Source organism: Alosa sapidissima, chromosome 12, assembly GCF_018492685.1.
Source record: "Alosa sapidissima isolate fAloSap1 chromosome 12, fAloSap1.pri, whole genome shotgun sequence".
Classification (NCBI taxonomy): domain Eukaryota; kingdom Metazoa; phylum Chordata; class Actinopteri; order Clupeiformes; family Clupeidae; genus Alosa; species Alosa sapidissima.
Genome location: NC_055968.1, coordinates 26,495,253 through 26,520,806, shown reverse-complemented (window position 1 = coordinate 26,520,806; position 25,554 = coordinate 26,495,253). Strand labels below are relative to the sequence as shown.

The 25,554-nt window shown below is 42.0% G+C and overlaps 1 long non-coding RNA gene across 1 annotated transcript; it reads left to right on the top strand.

Annotated features, from left to right (window-relative positions):
• Positions 1-2,094: 2,094 nt before the first annotated feature.
• Positions 2,095-23,573, top strand: LOC121677792. The gene is made up of 3 exons (XR_006021094.1): positions 2,095-2,207; positions 18,676-18,678; positions 23,563-23,573. It is a non-coding gene; the product is annotated as an uncharacterized LOC121677792 (long non-coding RNA).
• The last annotated feature ends 1,981 nt before the right edge of the window (positions 23,574-25,554 follow it).

Genomic DNA, 25,554 nt, shown 5'->3' with positions numbered 1-25,554 from the left:
ATCTCCAGCCTGAACCAGGGATGGATTACTGCACGGGCCTACCAGGCCCAGGCCCAGGGGCCCAAGGGGTCAGGGGGCCCTGAAGCCCAAGCCTTTGCATGGAATCATTGCCTCAATATCAACAAATCAGGATGTAGGCTATGAATCTGATTGAATTTAGTATTGGCCATCCCCAAAATGCACCAGAATACAGGAAATCTCATCAAACAAATTAAAAAATGTCTGGGGGAGGACGCCAAAACCCCCCCCTCCCACATATACAACAATAAGTGGGGGGTCCTTAATACATCTGGGCCCAGGGGCCTGAAAGTTCATACTCCGCCCATGGCCTGAACTATAACTCAGACAGCTAAACTTGCCATCTAACTAAACCAAATCTGATCGCAGTAGATACAACTGATACAATTCTATCTTAATCAGATAATGTTTGTGTTGGAAATGTCACTAATGGATGAGACAATTACGCATTTCAGTTCAAATTACGCATTTGCTGAGTGTTTGTCTTAGTCACTAACTTGTTTCATTGACAGCTGCTTTCTGACACGCACCTGAGTTGAAGGAATGGTTTTTCAGTGGATTCGGCTTCCCTGAATCGTGATGAGTTCAGGGTAAAAGAGGAGTGTCATGGCCGACATGCCTCGACAAGTGGGTGCTGTGCTGTGAGTCACATTTAGTCATGTGTCGAGTGGCGATTGCGGTATCCTCATCGTCGCCACAGGCAACTCGTCTGGCAGAGATCATCCGCTGCCTTTCCTTTTCCAGACACGGATAAGCTGTTTATGAGCTGAGGAAGGGATACGCACGCACAGCTTTCACCCATAAACACACACACATACACACACACACACACACACACACACACACACACACACACACACACACACACACATACACACACACACACAGACACACACACACACATACACACACACACACACACACACATACACACACACACACACACACACACACACACACACACGCGCGCGCGCGCGCGCACACACACACGTAACCTTAAACAGCTGTGCATGCTCCACCACAACACCACTCCTATTTCCCCAACCCTACAACACACCCCACCACAACACTTGCTTCACATACTCTCTCTTACCCCCCTTCAAACCCCCCTTTACAAGCATACACACACACATATGCCTTCCCTGTACCAACCACAATCACGGTGCAACAGGAAGCCAATGGGTGCTGGCAGCTTTAGCGGGGAGAGGCTGCCCTCCTGTCTGGCATCTGGCAGATCTGAGAGTCTGGGCGCTCCTGGGCAGGGTGGGGATGTCGGTGCTGGGAGGTGGTGGGTGGGTGGATGAGAGGTTGAGGAAGCCCCTGGAGAGCGCAGGGTGCAGCCTGGGGCGGAGAGATGTAGTAATTAGCCTCTCCTGAGAACAGAGACCATTACCCAGAGCTGGAGGATCTTTACCCCCGGCCTAAGACACGGATTATGTCATAAGACCCAGATGAACACTGTCAGTTTTTCTATAAACCTACCTCTGACATGAGAGAACAATCATGGACATGTAGCCTGCAGAGAACGTTTATATTACAGGGAGAGAAATAACGACCATCAAATTGTATTACACAGTCAGCAGAATTTTCAGCGTTCAGAGGTCACAAGTAAAGCTGTGAAAAGTACCAGGGTTGAAAGCGACAATAAAAGCAGTATGAGCAAAAGTGTTTTTTTTTTTCAGCTTTGCTAAACTTGTTTACTGGACACAAAAGTGAAACTGTGTTAGCAGTGACTTGGCAATACCTTCCACAATCCTGTGTAGGTTGAATGTGTAAAATACATGCCGCATGCACACAAACGAGCCATTCACGGCGCAGGAGTGTATTACAGTAGATTGCTGGAGAGGCCCTAGAGGTGGGGGGACAATACTTGTGTGCTCCCAGTGTCCAGTTAGCCTGGGTTTTCCCATGCTGCCTTGTGCGCGCGATTTAATTCACACTGCCTGGATACCATGGAGCAAATTTTCGCCTCAGTTAGGGGACCAATCACAGAACGGAGGGAGGGCAGTAAGACGATGACGACACACCGTAACCGTTATGAGCCACGTACAGACGCATTTGATAGACATTCGTAGCGCCCAATAAACGGCTCTGGGCATTCGTAAACCACGTTTCAAATACGAGAAAATGAATGCCTAGTTCCCAGACCCCGTCTCATTTGAGATGAGGGTATGACGTTAGCCAGGCTAGTGTCCAGTGCTCCCAAAAGGGGCTCCATTCACTGTGCACACGAACAAGACGCTGAATAAGGGCCAGGCTCCAGAGTATCACTTTCATGGGGAGTGTGAGGCTTACACCTTTTTTGCGAGCGCGCCGCGGGAGCCGTGGGCGAGATGCTAACTGATACACCCTTGGCTGGGGATGGTGTCTATTACACGGCATTAGCGAACATGCTAATGCAAATGCAAGTGCATGCGCACACACACACAGATACACAAAGACACGCACACACAGACACACACTAACAATGAATGTATCAGGCGCTCTGAGACACTTTTGTTAAGAAAGCAGAAGGAAGAAAGGAATGTGAGAATGCATGCTTTGTAGAAATGTTAATCTCTGATGAGACGAGTATGACTGCAAGGTCAGAGTTTTTAAAAAAGGATGTGAGAATACAACCATTTCATTTAATGTAACAGCCTCTATTTATCCCTCCCGCATCTTGCACCCTGTTGAATCTGTCTGAGCTTGAGTTGAATCTACTTCCACGTAAACTGTGCTAGAAATAGGAACAAGCTGGCACTATTAATTAGCACTGACACACTCAACACACCTGTGTCCACCTCAGGAACATCATCCTGTTTCCAGAAAATGTCCACTGGGGAAACAGATGACTTATCCTGACTCCAGCTTCAATGAAACTCAGCTATTGGTTGCACCAGAGGACTCCATTTGAAAAAACAGACGACAGTGCGAGCATGACTTGGCTCAGCTTTTTCTCGGATATGTTATGATCTCTACTCGCACCCAGAAGACACCCATGAGTCATTCGCAGAGGCACCGAATGCGCTTCGAGGGAAACCGTTGCCTACTTGTTTTTCCGGTCGGACCTACGCTGCTGTCGCAGGTTTTGGTTCCCGGGTGGTTCACCCCCAGGTGACCCATGATGGATGGCAGTCTACCAGCTCAGCCTGTTTTCTGAGAGGCTTGTGTGTGAGTAGGGGGTGGGCGTGGGGTTGGGGGTTTCAGATCAGTGGCGTTCTCGCTCTGCCTGCATCTATGTTTAACGCTGGCCCCAAGGCTGCTGCACACCCAGAGAGAACTTCCCCTCTGGTGAATTATGTGAGATTTCATCTTCTTTTTTTTTTTTTTTTTTTTAAAGGCAGGGCTCCTGTTGGTTCAACAACCGCAGCAGAAAACATTAGTAAGCTTGTGGTAAGGTAGAGTGCCCGCACGCACATACACTGGCACACACACACACGGACACACGGACACACACACACACACACACACAGATGCATTCATATATACACAGTCCCACAAACTTACTTACCAAAACAGATACACAAACACAAAACTCTCTCCCCCTCACAAAGACAAAAACACACTGTAAAAACAACGTATCCATGCAGAGGTAATCACCATAAGGTGTATTACAGCTGTCATTGAGCCCCAGAAAAATCCACATTTATGCTCATTCAGCAATTAAGCATCTAACTTTTTGACAGCTCTTTTCATTTTCATTGCATCCTCTAATCACACGGAGAACCGAAGCATATCCTGTTGTAAACAAAGATCTGTGCACCTACAAATGCACCCTTGCATGCAAAACAAAACAAAGCATGCACCATTACATACTGTATGCTATACAGACACATTACTCTCAGACACACTGGCAGACAGACAGACAGACAGACAGACAGACAGACAGACAGACAGACAGTAATGCGCGCGCACACACACACACACACACACACACACACACACACACACACACACACACACACACACACACACACACACATCTCCGCCCTCTCACAGACACGTATCATGTGTAAAAGCTGCATAAACGGCAAGCAGTGACAATTTTCATTAGTGGAGAACTGCATTTCTACAGGAGTGATGCAATCAGGTGAAATTAAAATATTACTGAAAGTCGGCACTGCTCAACTGAGCGCACGTTTATTGTTGCACCACGCAAGTGCACACGGCAATGATGGGAACAAGCAGAAGGGGGGGGGAGGAGAAGAGGGGGAGATGATGAAATATTTAGATTAACCACTGTAAAAGAGCAGGGAAGGTAGAAGGGAATGGAGTTTCTCTGTGGTGGAGTCTACTGCATGAGTAAACTAAATGTGCTGGTGCTTTTGAAGAAGCCAACGTGTCCTCAATGCACATCCTCACCCTCGTGTTCTAGATCTGACAGAAATGTTACCGAGTCGTTCCAGTTTTAAGTGTAGCTGTAGTGATGTGTAGTGGTGGAAACATCAAATTGAATTTCTTTGCCTTGACCTGATCCTCCACGCACGTCCTTATTTGCAATTATGATGGAAGATAACTGCTGTTAGTGTGTGTGTGTTAGATTAGCATGTATGTACAAAAGTCCAACATTTGGATATAAAATGATAATAAATCTCACATATGTAGTATTTGACTGAAGCTAAAAACATTTAGTGAATGCACATACTTACCTGTTTGTGCATTTTTTTTTTCAGGAATGCCTTTCTTTGAGAATATTAGTTAGACCAGTCTTTTTCTGAGTCACTAAGGACATTGGCAAGACTGAAGTTGTCATGGCCTATAAAGGCAGTTATTTTTAAATAGGTTCAAAACTCTGCTGGGGCACTACAAAGTTACACAACTTTTTCAGGGGCTTGTTATTACAAGGGACCCTATCATATTGAGAGGGTGATGTTTTTGTTTATCAGTTCAACAGTGGTTCACCCACTTTCTGTCCTTTTATCCCAGGCCACAGCTGTGTAAAGACAAGCCTCAAGATAAACCCTGGAAACTGTGAACCAGAATAAGAGTCAGAACAACCCCGACCCCCTACCAAAACTACAAAACATCAACTGTACAAAATGGGTCACTGTGGCACTTTTGTTGCAGAAAAACTCAGGAATTGTGTGTGCTTTTATTTTGGGTGAACGATGTTTTTCACCCATGGTACTTCTCTGCATGCATTGCATACATTTACTCATATGTAACACATACCACAGACAGACACACACACATTTGTGTGCACACTCACTCACTCACACACTCGCACACTCACTCACTCACACACAGACAGACACACACACACACACACACACACACTCTGTCTCACGTCAGACATGCATACTCAAGACCCTGTGTCCTCAGCTGTGGCCTATTAAATCGCTCAGAGGCACATTGCACCAGAGTTACATAACAAGCGGAAAATGATCCACTCACAACACTAACACACATGTACAGACATATATACATATACAAAATACATGCATCAGGTTTCTCCGTAGCACATACACACACAAACCGCACAACACACACACACACACACACACACACACACACACACACACACACACACACACACACACACACATGCTCACTCTCATAACAACCTGTTGGGTGAGTATCAAGCTACCCTCTCTGTGGCTGTATAGTGATCAAGCTTTTTTTATAGTATTTATTTGCGATTCAGTGCATTGTGAATATATCCATAAATAACCATGGCTCAGCTGCAGAAAACAGGCCTGGATAGCTTCCCCTTTTTGTGCGGTGTTCTCATTATACAGAAAAGAATTTCATAACATGACAAAAGTGACAATAGCTAGTGGGTTTTTTTTTCTGCAGTTGATCAGTTGTCGTTGATCCCATTACATGTCTCCAACACAGAGGGCTCATTTCCAGAAAAAGAGAGACATAAGCCATATTTATTCATATGGCATAATACATATTTATTAATATCCATTCCATATCATATTTATTGTATATCCATGGAGATTTTATATCCATACAACAAATTCACATTATTTGTGTATTCAGTAAAATCTGTTTTATGGATACAGTGTTGTTGTTACTGTAAGTTTAAGTAAATGTTAATAACTATATTTAACATTAAGGTTATACAGTGCTGTTAACAAGTTTGGACAGGACACATACAGTACACACACATATTGGTTAACATATCCCTCTTATCTTATATTAGGAAGCTGTGTGGGAGTTTTCAGAAGCGTGAATACACAGGCTAAAATTATTCAGACAGACATAAACCTGATACAACCAGACACAGAAGGATCAAGAATAAATCTGTGTGAAGAGTGTGTATGGGAATGTGTGTAGTGTGTTTATGTGTGGATGAAATGTGGATGTCTGGATGTCTGTGTGTGTTTGTGTGTGTGTTTGCCCCAGATGTAATTTCATAATGTCATCAACTGGCCCTGTCAATGCTGTGCAGTGAAACAGTTAAAAGGATACAGAGCCAGTCCTCCCTTAGGTTTGCACCAGAAAATGTCCCCGCATGAAAAAGGGTGGTTCAGATGCGAGGTCGTCCTATTTTCAAACCAGGATGAACATCTTTGCCCGCCTCTCTCTACAGGTGCTCTGGGAAATAATTCATGAGTGTTATAAATACATGCAGTGTCGGAGTGATTTCCCCCCATCTGGCACAGAATGGCGGCACGCCTCTAAAAATACAAACACGCCACCTCCGCTGACTTCCCTCATACCACCACCCCCCCAGCTCGACCCTCCTAGCCGCATCCATCTGCTGCACAGGGCCATCCATCCTCATTAGAAGTGCCAGCGCGGTATGAAAAATGTCCACTGCCTGTGTACGTGCCCACTCCTGCTCCTAAAATGCCACAATGGCATGGCAACAACCTTTGTCCTAATTACAGCCAATTAGCGGAAGTAGGGGAGAGGATGTCCCCTTGTCCTCTGCTCTGAGGCTGCGGTCAGGTCCTTGGAGCTGAGGTTGTATAGCAGAGCAACATTATGAATGTATATGAGGGTTTCATTATTTACTAAGCACGTGTACTTCAGATAAATTAATAAATTGAGTGCAGTCTTTGGAATGCTTACCACAAATGGACAGTTTATATACAGTATTTATATGGCTACGACCGTACATGGTCCTATTTGGTAATCCCTTGTGCAATACCCTTGCAATCTATGTGCAACTCCATTGCAAGGGGTACACAAGCACTTAAAAGTGAGGGGGCATGAGCAGTCTTCAGAGACCTGCCTGTCATCTTTCTGCTTTTTACTTTCATTCCTTCTTTCCTTTTTAGAAACATTTTTTAGGAGGTGGGTTGGGCTGGTCTTTCATTCCCTCTTTTCCTTTTGCAGGTTGGTTGCAGACAGATTTTTAGAAACATCTTTCAGGAGGTGGGTTGGGCTGGTCTTTAATTGTTTATTTCAAAACGCTACTTTAAATGAAACGCTAAGTGGCAAGGTGGTAATGCATGCTAATGGAAAGGAGACAGAAAGGTATTTGAGCTATTGGGCCTCCATAGTGATTTTGTGACTTACGACAAATGCTTAGGGAGGGAGGAATTCTGTGTGTGTGTGTGTGTGTGTGTGTGTGTGTATGTGTGTGTGTCGTGAGGGTTGTCTGCATGATCAGTGTTACTTATTTCACTTATTATTTATTATACTTATTTCACTAATTACTTATTATACTAACTGAAATCATGCTGACATGTCCTTTTGTTATGCAAGCATAATCACTCTTCTCTGTGTCCAAGACACATTTATCGTCATGTTCTAAAGCAAAGATAAACACGATTAAAAGAGTATGTTAAAAGGGCTCTTGGAGAAAGTGAAGGCTTTTCTGCAAGAACCTAAGCTAATATTTACACTTTAAATCATCATGAAAATGGCTTAAAGTAATCTCTCCACCGTGCTAAATGAAATGTCTAAACAATGACCTTAGGACACTGCGGTTAAAGGAGGGCACACTTGGTCCACTTGAGGGAGTTGCATAAGGACTTTCAGAGGTCTATTTCGGGGGACAGGCTGACTGACCCTCAGAGGCATCTGGCATCTGCAGTAGACCACTGACAGAAAGGCCTGCAGGTAAGTGGCTCTTGTGTCTGGATAGACGTTACGGTCATTTGGTCATGCGGTCATCTGGGGTTCGGAGTGGAGGGGGGTCAGCTTTCAGACATGCACAAATCCACACATCCACCCACACACGCACATACACCAACACACATGCACACACGCACGCACACACACACACACACACACACACACACACACACACACACACACACACACACACACCTGTTGAATGTAATCAGTAATGTTGCATCTTGGGGCACAGTGTGTTTATATCACAGGCGACTCCTTATCCTTCACCCCTATCCCCTCCCCTCCACCTCACAGGTGCCCAAATGCTCCCCTGAGGATGTTTGGATTGAATTTACTGCTCCACAAAGGCTAAATTCAATCACTCAGCAGTTTGCTGTTTGAATCCAATGTCCTGGATATTTTATTTTGTCCACCATCCCTTTTCTTAACGATGACTGTAAGAAACAGTCAGTGTGACCGCACAGCCCCTGCTCCTGAGCAGTCAAGAAGGACATCAAGGACTGTCTGCCATCTCATTAACATTTGTTTGACGTAAAATTAGGCGCCAAGACATGTCATCTAAGACATGCTGTCAGCCACTAATGCTTTATACCAAATCTGTATTTGACACGATGTACACCAGTATGACTACAATACATTGTTGGTCAAAACATATTTTACATACATGTCATGAACTATTGTACTGTAGAGACTTAATATTAAAAACTTAAATCGCTAATGTCTGGACTAATCACACTTAAAGTTTTTTTTTTCATTCGTTTCCCCTCACAACACTTCAGCAGCAAGCACAAGCAGCCAACAGAAGGGGAGGCTGTCATTCAGAAATATACTGCTGGCTCTGTGACATCTCCGGCAGGCAGTCTCCCATTGTAACGCCTCGCCTTGATCAGTAAAAGCTGCACTGACCTTCACTGTTCCCATTCCTACCTTGTCAGGAGCTCACGCCTCTGAGCCTTATCCAGCCTAGGTGTTATCTCCGGGAGGAAGTTAAAAAAAACACACATACAGAGCTAGGCATGTGACAAATAGGGGCAAATTATTTCCTCACATGCCTTCATTTGATGCCGAAGCGATAAGTCCTGCTTTAATGGATGATGAATGTCAACAGAGAGATGGCATTTGTAAGCAGCCACACACAGGCTAGTCCCCCCCCCCCCAACCCCCCCTTCTTGTGATCCAGTATTTTCTGTAACTCACGAGAGGCCTGTTCACACATGGTGGTAATTAACTACCAGCGGTGGAGGCGGGGGGGGGGTCTGTGTTTACTTTTCTCTAATCTTCCCTGATATCCGTCTTCATCTTTACACCTCCATCTCCCTCCTTCCCTCTCTCTCTCCCTCCATCTCTCTCTCTCCTCTCTCTCTCCTTCCATCTCTCTTGCTCGCTCCCTCCCTGCCTGCGTGTCTGTTTAAATATATGTTTGCGTGCGTAAGCCTGGGAGAAAATAAGCCTTAAATACAGGTCCACGCACCGCACGTTGGGGAAAATTGCTGTCATTTATTTCGCACACAAATGTAACTCTATTTTCAAACCACTTGGTAAACAACTTGTCATCTATCAACTGTTATGGTGGTAAGATTAGAAAGTGTATTAAGGGATTAAACCTTGACAGAGAATTGGCATAGAAGTAGAGTATATTAATCATATTTAATTTTAGTAATCACAAAACCAATTATATATCTTTGGTTGGGTTTCTAGTTTCTTGTTACCTGATGTGTTTATAGATGCTTGGCTTTCAGATTTACTCTCATTAACATGTTTCTTACATCATTTTGCATGCTCAACATCAATGAATAATCATCAATCTATATCCAATACTGCAATAAGCTAACTTAATCCCTGCTGTTTTTGTATATCTTTTTTTTTTATTCCCCTGAATGTTTCTTTTCCTGGGAATTAAGATTGAACAATATTTATGAATTGTTTTGAAGGTTCCTGTCCCATATCTACCACTCCTAGGCTGATCCGCACTTTTCTCTATCATCTCTGTAACGTCTATATTTACAACAGATGTCACTGTGACAAATGGCCTGTAAAACAAGCCACCAAAACCATTCCGGTGGCACAGCATGCACAGGTAATGAGAGCTCTGGGACAATCCAATCCAATGCATATCCATGACAGATGACCTCCTATACATCAGACTCCCACACACCAGTGACAGCCTTTCTCCGAGCCCAAACTGGCGTTCACACATTCTCACGTACGTAATGAATGTGCACCATACCATTCACTTCCTGCACCTGCTTTAGACAGCTGTGGCCACACGTAGGAGGATCCAGTGAAGATATACCTGAAAGAGACACAGGAAGCATGAGTATATTGTTATGGTGAACCCATTGCCTTTGGCCACTGTGCCATAAACAATTCATAAAGGGCTCTCAAGTACTCAGGGAGACACTGGAGGCTATCGCACTTCAAGAAAAGAGTTGGTAACAATTTCTATATGAACCCAGCATCTAAACATGTTCATGAAGGGTTATAAAGCATTCATAAAGGCCACAAGGTTCAACATATGTCTATATAACTATTTATGCACACATAGTCGTGACTGTACTTAAAAAAGCAAGCCTGGAGCTTGGAGTGTCGCAGTTCAGTATAAGTAAGGGATAATGTATAGAACGCCAGTCATTATTGGGAAAATAAGTCCTGAAAGGGCGAACCAGACCCCGACACGCAGCGGAGGGGTCTTGATCCGCCCTGAAGCTTCCTCCGCTGCGCGTCGGGGTCTGGTTCGCAATAATTTTCGCAATAATTTTCCCAATAATTACCGGCGTTCTATAAATTATCCCTTACTTACACCTCTGTAATATGATATCATCATTAATTTAGTCACTGCCATTATCAAGATTTTAAAGAAGCTTCATAATATGCACTGTGATACTTCATGCAGTAAGCCCTTACAACATAATTACATTCATCATCAACATCAACGGTTGTGTAGTGTTTCGTCAATCATAATGAGACTTATTCAATATTTTATAACAATTTATGAATGTGTTTATGATTCTCTATGGATACTGAGTCTAGCGCTACTAAAAAGTTACTTCTATGGAAAGGGGGTAAAAGCCATAATCTTAGTAGGTGACCTACACAACAGAGACCTTGAATTTCCTCTTGGTGATCAATGAAGTATCTATCTATCTATCTATCTATCTATGTATCTATCAGAGAGTGGTTCTTATTTATCAGTAGGACTAGGACATTCAGCAGCAGAAGTCCAAGTTATAGATCAATGAAGGTGAACACAAAGACCTGAATGACATTTAATTTCCTGCACAAAAAGATTCACACACACTGTCCATTCATCACCAGAACCTACACTGATGAGTCCTCAAACCACCTCAACTTTCTCAAGGACACTATTGTGCATTCATACTGACTGACCTTCTACCTAAACCTTCACAGGTGCATGACAGAGTATCCACTAAGGTGGTTTGTCGTAATAAAGATGTAGAGGTCACAGGTTCTCCATACATAAGAAGACAAAAAAAATCTTCCACCATTACTGTTGATTACGGAACCCCAGAGGTGTCATTGCAAGATTGTGTGTGTGTGATTATCAAGATAATGTGTGCTCATTTTACTAAATCATGCTCTCATTTCAATTTTTTCTAAATGAGTGCACAATTTAGTAAAATGGCCGCACTATTTACTAAGATGAGTGCACTATTTAGTAAAACGAGTGCACTATGTATATACTCACAATGCAATGCAATACAATGTTTATACCTCACAATTTAGTAAAATGAGCAGACATTCTCTTGATATACAATTTCTTTTCTACAATGACACGTCCCAGGCTCCATAGTTTAGCTTTTTTTTACTTTTTGTGGCTGCAATTGTGACAGCACTCAAAGTTATTGCGAATGCTGACATTTAAGAGGTTGAGGTTGACTGAAGTGTGTGTGTGTGTGTGTGTGTATGTGTGTGTGTGTGTGTGTGCGCGCGCGTTTGTGTGCACATAACTGTAATTCCATAGAATGAGTGCACTTTGAAGTTGTGGAGACAAGACTAACTGTATAATAACATCTTTCATGGGATTCCATTCACATCTAATCACTGTCGGCTTAGGCTGGCAGAAGGCCCTCCTTTCAGATCAGGTCCACATGAGGTCAGCTACTAGAAACGCGGCTATGTTACCTCCGTGGACAGTGGACTTGGTTTCCCTGTAAAAATCCTCAGCTGCATGAAGGAGAGAGGGATGGGGAGACTAAATTTTCACATGTTGCCCCAGCGTGACCCGGTATTCATTTCTGCTGAGCCTAGAGATGAAGAGGAAGTGAGGCTCAGGAATATCAGCAAAGTGCAGCTCTCCACTTGGTTGGTGACTCAGTGAAATACCCCCCCTCCCGCCCCAACTACAGAACTGAGTGAGCTCTGATAACAGGCCACTCAAGTTCCACACACTAGTTCCCTGAGTACTTTGTGGGAATAATCACGGTGAAAAAATTGCTTTCCCCTCCCAGCTCTGGCACTTCAGAGAGAAGCTGGAGAGTGTGTGCAAGACCTGATAATTGACCGCAGAACTTGTGAATTTAAAACATGAGTTTGCAAAAAAAAAAAAAAAATATATATATATATATATTTTTTTTTTTTTTTTTTTTGCAAACTCATGTTATATATATGAGGGGCCGTGCAAGACATTATTCATTCTGGCCCTCTCACATACATACATTCTCCTCTCACATACATACGTTCTCCTCTCACATACATGTATTCTCATTCTCACATACATACGTTCTCCTTTCACATACATGTATTCTAATTCTCGCATACATACATTCTCCTCTCACATACATGTATTCTACACCTTTCACATTGATATGTTTTACTCTCACATATATACATTCTCCTCTCACATGTATTTTTACTCTTACATACTTACATTTTACACCTCTCACATATATATATATATATATATATATATTACTCTCACATGCATACATTATCCTCTCAAATACATGTATTTGCACTCTTACATATACACATATTTTACACATTTCACATACACATATTTTCCTTTCATATACATTCATAGTTTTAACTCTAAAGAGAATATATGCATATGAGAGAAGAATGTATGTATGTGTGAGAAGAATGTATGTATGTGTGTGAGAAAGTATAGTGGAAAAGGAAGTAGTATAGTGGAAACGGATGGCCAGCCATTTAGCACGACGTGATTGGCTGAAAAGGCCCGATGTGTTCTGACTACCCTCCATGGCCGTAGTCACCATAGACTTTGGGGGGGACGTGTCCCCCCCAATATTCAGATGTGACCAAAATGTCCCCCCCCCCCCCCCCCCCCCAATATTCGGACATACAAAAAAATAAAGAAAAAAACGCTATAGGCTACTACAGGAAACCAACAAGTCCCGCCATCTGAAATGCAACCAAACGTAAATAACACACAAATTAGTGACCTATTCATGGTTTCAGAGAGTACACTGTGAGTGGTCTGTCCTGGAGGTTTTGCGTTTATCGTTTGAGGCGTGCGCTATCAAAAGCTTCCTGCACCCTACTGCGGTGCAGGCTGTCAACAATATCGCAAAAGATACCGGTGTTACATGGCAACTGGCACCCATGTTAACTGGCTGCGTTGGTGACGTTTCACGAGTGATGACGTTTCTTTGACAGATGTGGCCGCTTGCAGATTTGTCACTTTCTGATGGAAACTGGAGACGAACAAATACAAATATGCATAACATATTTAAATGTCAAAATTGTCTGTAGTACGCTACATGCACTGGACCATGAATATGCCACCAAAAACATAAATACAAATAGCCTAATAATAACTCGTGGGTATCGAACCTGCTTCCTAAATGAAACCACTTAAGCTACATGATAACATCTACGTACTTGCGCCACGAACCAGCTGATAAGTCATCATGAAATTTATTTGACTTAGTCTATACAATTTGAAGAAGTCAGCTGATGATTGTAGCAAGTTAACATGCATGGCTGATGGTGTTGTCTTGCTACAGCAGTTGCCCAAGCCAATAGGTCTTCAAAGTATCATGGTTAAGTTTTCAAACATTTCACTGACTGCTGGTCAGGCTCTCTGTGAAGCATGAACGTGTGAATTGGGAAATAAAATATCAAACCCATGTTTACATGTCAGCAACATTAACGTTAATAGCCTATAACCCTTAGAGTTTTGACTCTCCCTGTGCGCAAATTTTGTGCAATATATGGACACGTTATAGACTTCTCCTGCCCATTGCAGTGTGGGTTTCAATGCCTGTGTTTCATGAACTGAATTCTTAAAAGAATAGGCTGGACAAAAGGATAGGCTACACAACACAAGGATACACATTTTTATTTGATTTATTTGCTGATTTATTTGCTCTACAGACACTTCAGGTAGGGGCGGCCACAGCCTAACCTCAGTGAAACGTTTGTAAAACTTAACCTTGATACTTTGAAGGCCTACTAAATGGCTTGGGCAACGGTAGCATGATAACATGGTAGCCAGATAACATGAACAGCTATGTTAACTTGTTACAATTATCATAATGTTAGCTGACTTTTTTTAATCATACAACTGAAGTCAATTTCTGCGTGCCGTCAGCTGGCTCGTGGTGCAAGTTGATAGACGTCTGATTACCAAGTAAACAGGTCAATTTATTCGTGTTTCGATACCCACGGTGAAGTTAATTTATGCTATTTAGGTGTTTGTTTTTTGGGTGGCATATTAATGGTCCAGTGCATGTAGTACTACATACAATTTTGACTTTTAAACATGTCATGCATATGTGTGTGCGTCTCTAGTATATCAGAAAGTGACAAATCTGCAAGCGGCCACATCTGTCAAAGACTCGTCATCAATCATGAAACGTCATCAACGCAGCCAGTTAACACAGGAGCCAGTTGCCATGTAACACCGGTACAATTCTCACAGGTGTACCCCATTCATTTTTGAAGCTGATCAGACTCAAAGGTAACTTTGAAGCATTTTCCATATTTTAACCTATTTTCTCGCAATGATAGCGAAAGTGAAACGTAGTGTCCTTTTATTTGAATTTGTGCGTGCCTGTGTCATTCATTTCTTTCACATGTCTTACAACATAAATAATGCATTCATATAGTAGTAATGTCAGAAATTTATAAGCGGTTTATAAGCCTCTAAGAAATGGCTGTTGCATCTTGCATGTTACATTTAGATGCGCACTCAATCGCGCATCCATGCAGGCAAAATGTAGCACTCAAATGTGGCGACGGCACAAAAGTTGAAAAAACTTTTACAATGGCGGTGATAGCCTACAGTTAATGTGAATCGCGGACATTAACCAAAGAAAGGAATTTCCACCTCCATTCACCAAATAAAGGCTGTATTTCTACATTTTAACACAAAACGTAATTTCTGTCAGAAACCAGCCTGTAATGCATAGGGTAACTTAAGGTGAGTCAGACAGAAGAGGGACCTGTCTTAGTAGCCTATATTGAATCCCATCCCTTTCAAACAACCTTAAAATTGTGTGATTAGCCGCCAGAATAATAAAATCAAAATACAAAATATGATTGGGCTAGGTCCAAACCTATGGGTAAGCATTCAGTGTAATATAGAGGTTATCAAAGTATTTTCTTTTAAAATATACATTTTGGAGACAAATGGAGTCATACCACAGGTCTATATCCAGGGATGGATTATTGAATGGGCCTACTGGGCCCAAGAGCTCAGGGGGCCCTGAAGCCTAAGACTGTGTGAAGTTGCTTCTCCTCCATACGTTCTCCGCCCTAGTCGTATAGGCCGCCCATAATATAAAGGGTCATTTAAAAAAAAAAAAAAGTCTTCCAGGGAAGTATGCCCCCAGGCCCCCCTATGACAACAATCCAGATAAAGTGTGCATGTGATCAGAGAGTTACCCATACAACCTCTCATGCACAAAAGAATCCACACCTCCCCTTTGTATGTCCTCAGCACATCGTAAAACATCACCAAAAAAATGCCTAATGTCATCTTCATTGGCACATACCAACAAAATACAACTCCACAAAAACAGCACTTGAAAAGTACACCTGAAGGCTTTGAATAACATCATACTGAGCAACAAATTAGGAAAAGTAGGAACAATAGGAATAATGTCCTGCAAAGTATTTCCTGATATGTCACTTCCTTCAATATTAATGTCACTTCCTGGTTAGCTTCTAATGTATGTATGTGAAAGTAGAATGTATGTGTGTGAGAGGAGAATGTATGTATGTATGTGAGAGGATAATGTATGTATGTGAGGGCAAAGAATGTATGTATGTGAAAGGATAATGTATGTATGTGAGGGCAAAGAATGTATGTATGTGAAAGGAGAATGTATGTACGTGGGAGGAGAATGTATGTATGTGAGAACACAAAGAATGTATGTATGTGAAAGGAGAATGTATGTACGTGGGAGGAGAATGTATGTATGTGAGAACACAAAGAATGTATGTATGTGAAAGGAGAATGTATATATGTGAGAGAGGCAGTATGAAGAATAATGTCTTGCACGGCCCCTCATATATATATATATATATATATGCACACACACACACACACACACACACACACACACACAAATTCTCATTGTCCCTCCAATTATGGAATAAATAACAGGGAATGAATGGTTGGTCCTACTTTGCATTAGATTTTTTTTAAATAGTAGTTACAAGCTTATATTAGGTATGCTAGAATATAACAATGATTTAAATGAAAATTGCAGCGTTTGCAGGTAGCAAAATGGCCATGATATTTAATTAAGTTGAATTGAACCGTTTGATTTATTAGCCTGTTTGAGTGACAATTCAATTCATAATGAAACCAACCACACTTCAGATCATCAGAACAAACAAGTTGAGTAAGTAGAATTGAGAGAGCTGGGTCTTTTATGCAAGTGCATTATGGGAGCATTCACAATATGAAATAACAAATGGTCGCACTCCAAAAATCTTTTCTTGCTTTTAATCCATTTTAGCACAGGGGTTAATTGACAAACGTTTCGGCCTGATGGCCTTCGTCAGTCAGCATTCACAATATGCACATGCACAATAATGCATTTACTGTCTTAAAGAAGAGCTGTCTCATAAAACAACTCATAGGATAAAGAGAATGTGCATGAATTGGTACATTGAAAAGAAATAATAGACATGGTGTACCTCCCTCCCTGTTAAAATGCAGTGCCACCTTTTTGGGGTTTAGTCAGAGAGATCTATTGCACAAGATGAAAATAAAAACACACATGTTTCACACGTATCAAAAGCAGCACTGTTCCTGAAGCTCCTTAGAAATGTAATAGACCGAACATGACACCATCTCCCCTGTGAGGTGTTTGGCCAGGTTGCAGGGGGAATAATGTGATAATGGGTGTGATACAATAGGTGCACAACGTGATCTTGATCATTTGTGACTTCTTAATGAGGTCAAAGAGAATCCTTTGTCATGATGAAACACCCAGAGCATGCTGGGACTAAGTCTCCATCGCTGAAATCAAATCTGACTCTGATGCAAACAGAAAACAGTACTTTGGGACAGAAATAACTCTGGGAGTACTTCCTATTGCAATGTTCTTTTAAGTGAAGCGTTCAGCACGGAGAGTGGAGGCCAGGTTGACTGCGTAACACATAATCCTAACTCTGGCTCACTGACTGTGACAAACAAACCAAACAGAACAATGTGTCTGACATTACTAAAAATACTATCACCAAGCAGAGATCTGATGAATCTCAATTGGTTAAGAACATAGGCCTTCCATTTTTCCTGGTGATTTTAAAAGGAAACAAGAAGTACTGTAAGGAAGAATGAGACAGATGAATAAACAGAGCAGGCGTCTGGTAATGACATTGTTGGGATCTACTTTACTGATCAGATGTTCATAAGACTGCACACTCTAACTACAAGTTCAAAAAAATAGGTTACCTACAATCACTAAAATAATTCAGTATGTGGGCATAAGAGATTTCTATGAAGTAAATGACATATTGGCATAATGACAAATAAACAAACAAAGAGCAAATGCTCCGGTTCTGCCAAATGTTGACTGAATTGAGAAAACAGGACACTCTGAGAGCAGCCTTACTGGAAAGCAGACTTCTCACTCATAATACGTTATCTATGGGGTTAAAAACATAGACTCAAAGCTCAAGAGAATGCTGATTTAAGAACCTTACCTTTATCCATTTTATGCAAACGAGAGTAAAAAAAAATTAAAACAGAGTGGCGGGTAAGGGTGGTCTGCTCTGATGGAAGACTGTGAAGTGTGGGTGTAATAACTCTAGTGTGTGTGTGTGTGCGTGCGTGCGTGCGTGTGTGTGTGTGTTTTCTTCCCTTTTGTAAGCGCCTGCAGTAGGGATTAGTAGAGATGTGTGGATGCTGTGATAAAGAACACTGGCTAAGGCAGCATGAAGCAGTTACCAGAATGGGGTATCCAGGAGGCTGCACGGATGCAGGGTAAGAATGGCTGGCATAAAGAAGCCGATCTAAAAGGGTGTTATGAAGACAGAAGAAGGGGAACAATTAGAGGAGAGACATCTTTAGCCTGCCTCCTTGCCTGGCTGGCTTGGTTTGATTCCTTTGTTGATCACACTGAGGGAGATGCTGTAAGCTCGACTGACTGAGGTGGTAAGAGCTATTGCGATGCCATTGCATCAGCTCAGCTAAAGCAGGTAAAGCGGGGGCAAAGATCGTCCAATCGTGTGACAAGGCTCCAGTCTGCATTGGTCAGCCCGTGGAGAGTTGTCTCTGGCAGCAGTGGTGGTGGCAGACTATTTGTTGTTGTACACGTGTGGCTCGCTGCCCAAACAAGAATTTGTATCATTTCAATTACTAGGCTTGGAGGAGGTTAATGTCTGAAAAACAAAAATAAATTCTAGGCTGATTATAAATGCATCCTGACACTTTCTGACGTTTTTTTGTTTATATGAATATTAATCATATGAAGAGTAACAATTTGAGCCATGAACACTCTGTCCACCCATCAAAAGGTCCGCAAGTGGATGTGTTTGGTGGACTGTAAATAAAACAATTTTACCGTTAATAAATGTTTTATTGCTCTCATACAAATAACAAAAACAATTTAGGCTTTGAAAACAGCCAATATTAGTCATTTTGTGACTGCCTCACATTAACTCTGCTTTAAAAAAAACTCCCAACCCATCACAGCTTGGCCGCCAGATCTGGTCAGACACCAAAGCTGACCTCTCAAATCCACCTCAGTCTCCCTGGTCCCTGCTCCTACCATGGTGGACACAGAGGAAGTTGCCCATAGCAACAATGTTGGAAATACTGAGACATAGTGCCTCCTCTGTCATGTCTTTTCACTGAGGACAAAAATAAAAAAAGGAAAGAGTGTTTCACCTCACGTAGACATTATTGTCAGTGTGACATTAGCAAATGTTACAGTCAAAGACAATCAAAATCAATCTTGTGCCAACATCATGATTCATGTCTTTCTCAGGACATTTAAAGCATTTACAATCCCTGTGAAGCCTGGGAGGTGTCATTGCTCATTTTACTAAATCGTGCACTCATTAGATCATGCTCTTGTTTTAGGAAATCATGTGCTCAATTTAACAAATGTGTGCTCGCTTTACTAATTGTGCTCTTATTTTAAATACATTGTGTGCTCATTTAAATTTTTGAATTCCCACATTTTATTTACAGGAACTAAGAGAAGCAGCACAACAGACCATTCAGTAAAGCTGGAAAGTTTGGCAATCCACACGTTAGACTTTCGTCTTGAATCAGAGGTCAAATATAGTTAAAACACAAATAACAGTGATTTTTACAGACTCAAGGAGAAAGACTGCAGTAGCCAATCTCTTTGGTGTTGCACTTTGTGCTCTCATTCTGACAGCCAAACAGCATTTATAATGTATATAAGAATATGAATATTAGGTTGTAGCTTGTCTACCTTACTTAGTTTGTGTTTTTAATTGACTCGCTTCTGACTTAATGATCAAGGGGAACTTTTTATGTGTGCAGCAGAGTAGCCCATGATGGCCTGTTGTGCTGGTCGGTTTCTGTGAATAACACATGGGAATGAAATCCTTAAAACAAGGCCATGATTTGATTAAAATGAGCCCATGATTTAAGTAAAACCTGCACATGATTTAGTAAAATAAGCACATTTTAGCAAAATGAACACACGTTTAAAACGAGCACACAATGATAAAAATCTCACAATGACACCTCCCAGGCTCAGTACAAGTCATGGGTTAAAAGCTATGACAGAGAGCAGTTTGACAATGCTTTATGGTGCTGAGTGAAACAATTACACAGCAGGGCAGTCACTGAGATCCATGCTGGCATAACGTAATAATAACATAATAACAACATAACTGCATTCTTAATGTCTTCCGCATTGCACAAGTGTTCTAACCTTACTCATTATCACACTATGGCCTCCTTACACCCAACAACTTTGACAAGATTCTTGAAAAATTGTAGTCTTTTAAGTAAAGCTTGAATTGGGGGCATTAGTTAAAAGACTCCAATCTTCTAAGAATCTTTCCCAAATCTTGTCTAAGTTGTTTGGTGTAGCAGTCTCTGCTGATTACCCACCCCCAGATCTCTCCAACTGTATTTCTGTGCAGATTTTTGTCATGAACTATTTCTGATTCGTGGTAATTCATCGTCATGAGGAATTTCAGCCTTCCAGTAGCCCTAGTGTCGGTCTGCAAATGGTACATTGAGATCCAGTATTAGATTCACACTTCCAGTCTTCCTGGATGCCCACCAGTTTGTTATATCTGTCACTACTGACTCACTTCCACATACCACGCAGGTTTCATGAGGAGCCAGACATGTCAGTTTGCCTCTCTATGTTTAGCTCGATCTTCTGATATTATTAGCTTCAATCACACGGCAGAACAGAGCAGGTAACTTACTGACTCGCACAGAGACAGAAGTTGGCTTAACGAGAGAGCTGCCTGTAAACAGAGGGGGATGATCCTCTTGATGTCACCACAGAGAACTCTTGGCACACACAAGAACAATCCCTTAAAATAAGGAAATTGACTGGTTAGGGGGAGAGGCCCTGGATAGACAGTGGGCCCTCATGACTTGCAGGTACTGCTTATGCAATAATAAGACAGTTTTTACAAATATCATAAGAATTCACAAGAATTCACTGATGAGCGATTCTATTAGGATTTGGTTTAATTATGTTTAAGAATTGAGAGAAATACGCTTTCCTCATACAAGACTCTAAATAAACCACAAAATGGTTGCCGTACTCTAAAAGCGATGCATTTTAGGAAATGCCAGATGTGCTGTCAACAGATAACCTCCACAGGCTGTGAATATGGGACAGTTTCTCACAGGTTTGATTCATCTCATGCACTAGGCAAGACAGGTTTCCTTAATTGCTCCCTTAGAAACACCCTCCATGCAAAGAAGCATACCTAATGACACCAGTGCCTCACAGTGCAGACTTATTAACGCTTTAGACAAGGCTGTCATCAAATTACAAATTCCAGAGACAGAAGGCATCAAAATAAAAGGTCACTCAACACTTCACGAAGCAGATGTTCTTGTTTTTTTTTTGTGGAAGTAACAAAAGACTCTCCCATTTCCACAGAACAGATTACATATCCACCTCACTCGACCTCGCACCTTTCATATTTTAAATGTCAATCTCTTCTTCCTCTGATTTAATCGTACAGCAGGGTTTCAAAGTGTGTGTTTTTTTTTAAAAAGTAGGCCATGTCTTTATTAGGCTTTGAGAGCTACCCTCTCTAGTAGGCTTGCAGGGAAAAGCTCATTCCATTGCTCTAACTTGACTGTGTGCCACTATAAGCCCAGTATGCACTGCCAAGAAGAACAGGAGGCTCAGGAAGAGTGTAGGGAAAGGTAAACGCATCTGTTATTATTAAAATGTCGGAGCTCCAGTCTGTGTTTTGGGTGAAAAGACAATAGGGTCAGTTGGCCGGGGAGAGATAGGACTTGGAGGAACTCCATCAAGGGAATGAGTGTTTATTGTAAGATGTGGGAGTGGTGACAATGCATTTACACGTCACCATGGAGATAGTAAAATGTCTTTAGGAATGATTTATGGAACTGACAGCATGCTTGGCAGTCTGTGACTGGGAACTCTGAGGATTGAGGTTCGGAATGAGAAATCGCTTTCATCACATAGTTGTGATGAATAACCAGCGTTGAATGTTCCTGTTCACTTAGGACAAGGAAGGCAGTTTGAATCCAGAGACCTTCACTGTGTAGCCCACAAAGCACTGTTGTACTTTTGTATTAATTAAACTGTTAAGGGAATTAGTTCTCTTGAGACGTTTGTCATTTGATGTTTGCAGCTTTGCTCATCAGCTGAAGGAGAGGATTAGCGACCAGGACACACAGTGGCACTGCACCAAGTTGCACCAACAAAACCTTGGCCATAACATTGGGCCATCTATACCAATGGAATAATAGGGCCATCACTAATATGACAAATGATGAGTTTCCTGTTATGGTCGGTGTCAACAAGTAATTTAAATGGTTTATTCAATTGTTAAGTAGTTGTACTTATCCACTTCTACCTTATATTCAGTTTAACTGATACTTGTAATACACTAATTACGGTAACACTTTACTTGACAGTATCGACATAAGAGTGACATGACACTGTCATGACACATGAACCCTAACTCTAACCCTAATCCTAAACAATAACTTGTTATGACAAAAACCGAATGTCACTTAATAACAGAAGCGTTATGTCATAAACGTTTATGACTTGTTTATGACACGTTCATGACAGTGTCATGTCACTCTTATGTCGATACTGTCAAGTGAAGTGTAACCCTATTTACTGTAATAATAAACTGTTCATTCATTCATATAATAACCACTCCTTCTGTGCCATGCCATAACAATGGGTGTATGTAACATTGTAGTGGGCCATTTAATAAGTTAATGGAGTAGGATTAAGATGGGGATCACATTTGGAATACCAAAGTGGCAGCAGCAAAGCAGGGGCGTCACTAGACCTTATTCACTGGGGCACGTGCCTTAGTAAAAGTCTCCAGTGCCCCAGTAAAATTCTAGCGCGGCTCTAGCTGGAAACGGCATTCCTGAGCGCATATCCGTGCCTGCTTTAATCATGACCAGAGCCTGTCACTTACCAGCCAATAAAAAAAAAAAATAAGGAATAAAGAAAGGGGCCATAATAGCCAATCAGGAAATAGCACCTCTGTAGCTGGGTAAGATTGGGTAAGACCAATGAAAATCGTTCACATGATTCTTCTGAGTGTTTCGTTGTACTGCACACACATACACTGTGGAATCCGCTGGAGCTCATTACATCACTTTGAGCACAGAGTAAGTCGTCCCCTGTTTAATGTTACAACAAATTCACAAGTTGTTTGACAGAAAAAATGACAAGTTGATCGCTGTTAGAGAGTGTTACTGTTACCCACATAACTAGCATCTGTTTTTCAATGCTTAGCGTCATTGTAGCCTAAATTTAGCAACAGTTTACCAGCTTGTGCTCTCTCACTCACACGCACACTCACACCATGCGTAGGCTGCATGCACACATGCGGACAATTAATAAGTAGGCCTATAAGTAATGTATACGTATACTGTAGAGAGTCCTGTAAAAGTAGCCTATACTGTTTGTGAAGCTGTCCTACTGTAAAACTAAACAGCCTTCTGACAAACTATTCAGAGAAGGTCGAAGAGAGGGGAGAAAGAGGATGGGCAGTCCAGTACCAGGCAGGGGGAGGAGGAGGAGGAGAGAGACAGGCAAGAAACGGATGAGGACATGATGAGGGCTAGACGTAAAACTATTCAGAGTATGGAGGAGGATGTCTGTGACCTAGGGGAGATATGTGATGGTCCAAATCAGGCTAGCCATTTATTTCATATTGCGCGCACAGTTATTATTATTATTTTTTTTTTTTTTATGTATTGGGAGTTGGGGGCCTGTGCCCCAGCAAAGCTCTAGGTCTAGAATCGCCTCTGCAGCAAAGAGTAACACAACGCAACGCAATGCAACACAACGCAAAGGGGTGTCAAGTACTCATTTCTTTACAATTGAAAGGAACATCTTGCCACTATGAGGAATTTTACTGCTTTGATTGGTCAGAATGTGTTCCTATGATATATCAAACTGACAAACAGTTTCCCTGCCTAACCATAGCAAACAATAGAAAATCTGCCACTTTTCCCCTGTCACTGTGATCCCTACATAAGTTTATTTTTCATCGATATTTACCACTCTATTTGAAATGCCATTTCATCGATATTTACCACTCTATTTGAAATGCCATGAACTCCAGGACCTGGTAGAAAGTGTTTGATGCCTGGATTTTCCCCTGTAAAATCAGGACAGTTCACCAATTTGTTATTGTCACCTTGTATAACAATTTTACTGGAAAGCTCTGAGCTCTCTCTGTCTCTTGCTTTCACTCTTCTGTCAATTTCACACCCTGCAACCTGTATAAAATGATGAGGTTATGTAAGTCACAGACTTATGTCATAAGACAGACATTATGACAGTGAGGCCATGAAGCTAAGGGTGATGCTCCAAAGGCTTGTTTTTAGCCTATATGGTCTGCAGACATTGCTGGTGTTACTGATTTAGCAGGTGTTCCAGGATACCAGCAACTCTACTCTGCTCTAGTGTTGATGGGCTGACCTCAAAATGAAGCTGTGTGAGTCATTTGTCAGCGGATAGTTAAGCTACGCATTTGTGCAAATCCAGTGTGGTGGAAAACAGTGTGAAGGAAACAATTAGTCAAAGAATTAGTCTTTCATGATGCAGGCCTCCATTAAGATCACAGCACCATGGCTTTTGCAATTAGGAGCCTGCGGAGGTCCTGCTCCTTCATGCCGGGCGACCCCTGTGATTGCTCTACCTCAGAGGGGCCCCTCTAAGGCCTGGCATTACCGAGGGTTTCCCCACCGCATCGCTCTCCAGCGGGGCCAGCCTGCTCCAGCAGTGGGGGGGCTGCCTCTACAGGCGCTTTGTTTATGAAACAATGGGGGGGGGGGGGGCTGGATGATGCATGGCTGACCCATATACATAATTGCAAGACGACCATCTGGGAGGCTTCTGAAGGAATGCTGTTCTTCCCTCTATCCTACTGTTTGTGTGTTTTGTCTGTGTGTGCTTGGGTTTGTGTGTCTGTGACTGTGATTTTCTGCATACCTATATGCCTATTTGTGTGCATGAATGAGTACTTATTTGTGTGGTTACTCTTAATGTGATCTCTTGCTCTTGCTTTGGTGTGTCTCTGTATTGTGTATGTGTGTGTGTAACTGCATGTCAGTGTGTGTGTCTGTGTGTGTGTGTTCACTTGTGTTTGTGTGTCTGCATATATGGATATATGCACAAGTGAAAAAACTAAAGTTGTCTGCAACTGTCAGCTCCATCCAGGTACCGTTATCAGTAATAAATGCAACCACATTGTGAGAAATGCATTTGCATACAAGAACAGTCAGCTCCTCTGCACGCACTCACACACACACACACACACACACAGACAGACACACACACAAACACAAACACACAGAGAGAGACTCAAATTACATAACAGAAACAT